We start from the raw sequence: 2,002 nt of genomic DNA on the forward strand, positions 1-2,002 counted from the left end.
ATTATCTCACCCTCGGTTATGGTTCAAATGATCCCACAGATCAAGGTGGTTCCCTTGATTCCCTGTATGCCTTGGCTCAGTACTATAAATGCTTACGGACCGAGTGTAGCCCGAGCTTATGCTTGCGTAACTTGTAACCCTTTCTAGCTGGGATTCTCGATAATTACGGGGTGGATCCCCAGTTGGTCTCCCTACCCCAGAAGATTGTGATCTTGTAATTTGGCTTCCTGAAGGTTGAGGAGTTTTGTGCTCTCGGGTTTCCTCCCTCTCATTTCCTCATCCAGGCCTGGCCTGTCGGTTTTTATCCTGACTGCCGCTACGAGATGGTCTTCGTGGTGCAGGTCGGGGGATCTCTCGGACTGGTGAGAGGTGCCTTATTGGTGATGGTGGGTGCCTTATGGGCAACGGCGGCTGTCTCCCATTGTTGGGCCTGTATGGCCTAGAGTTTGCCCAGACAGGTTTCGGGTTGTTTCATGCAGCTTCAGGATTCGGGTTCCAAGCCACTGGAAGGGCTCGGTTATTACCCGTTCCTGTTGATAATTCTACAGTCAGGTTGGCAGTGGCCTTAGTCTGGGTACTTCTTCAGGGCCTCAGTTGATTCGGCTGTGGTGCTTGTTCGGCCCTTCTGGCTGCCATGCTCCCACGGGGACTTCCTCTAGGTCTCCGGGGAGGTGCCTGGGCTTCAGCGGCCTATCTGGCTAATTCTTCATTGTGTTGTGTCGCCTCTTCCAATTGTTTGCGCAGTTGGCAATTTTCAAGTTCCACGATAGGAACATACCTCTCAGGATTGTAGTACAGATCCTCATCAGGCCTGGGACCAGGTGGCCCCCAAGAATTGGATGAATCACTCCTCTCTTCAGGGTCCGGGTCTGCCATGGGTTGCTTTCCAGGTCGTCGGGGGTAGTCTTCGGTACGAGGAGTTTGCTCCTCTGGTATCTGGCGCAATGGTCGCCCACTAGTGTTGGGAATGTTTGCGGCGGCCATTGATGAGTCAGGAGGTTTTCTGATTAAACCAGCTAACGCCTTGTTTAATAGCTCTCAATGAAAGCATCAAATTGTTGACGCCATTTTTCGTAAACTTATAAATAAAGAGCAATTAAACACAATACCAAAAGGAACAAACAATAGAAGACACGATTTTTTACATGGTTCAGTAGTTAAAATCTACCTAGTCCACGAGTCAACGTTATTCAACTATGGAATTCTCTCAAAGCTTTTTGGAAGTAATTTAGTAGAATCTTCCCCAATCCCAATTTCTCTGTCCTTACAAATGAATTACTCCAATCTATTTATAGATTGGTTTACAGAATATCTCCTCTCACATTTCGGGGAGTTATTATTCAAATCTCAAATTAAATATAATTATATAATACGCGTATAAATCCCATGATATTTGGGATTTAATAACAGATTACAACCATTCCCTTAGATATAGGGATTCTCAAACAGTAACTATGTTCACACTTGGCTATCGACCTTGACTATTCGAATGCATTTGAGATCGACTAACCATCACGAGCTCGCTACCTTGGTTTGCCTCGGTCTTAACAAGTAACATTGTCGAGATCGTCCCTTCCGAGCTCACAGTGCCGAGCTCGAACTGTCTTGTCTGGTGGTAAAAAATGAACCAGGAAATTTATACAAGTGTTGAACCCTTGTCATTGTAGCTTCGAGCTTGACTTATAACCTCGGAACACCTTCGAGACCACGTAGTTTCGAGCTCACCAATTCCGACGTCATCGTTTTAATACACAGCGAGACTGTCCTTGATATTCTCATTAATGCTGATTATATCACAAATCTGCTTATTCCAAGCTTGCACCTTACGACCCTGACTTTCGAGAGCAAAATTTCCATTCTCGAAATTATGGTGTAACAAGTGTATAAGAATGTAAAGATGAGGTTGTTTTGCTGCTAATTACTCTTTTGGAGACATAATTTGACTAAGATATTGAAATAGGAGGTTGTTGCTAGCAATCATCTATATTATTTAATTCAATTC

This window comes from Humulus lupulus, chromosome 3, assembly GCF_963169125.1.
Source record: "Humulus lupulus chromosome 3, drHumLupu1.1, whole genome shotgun sequence".
NCBI lineage: Eukaryota > Viridiplantae > Streptophyta > Magnoliopsida > Rosales > Cannabaceae > Humulus > Humulus lupulus.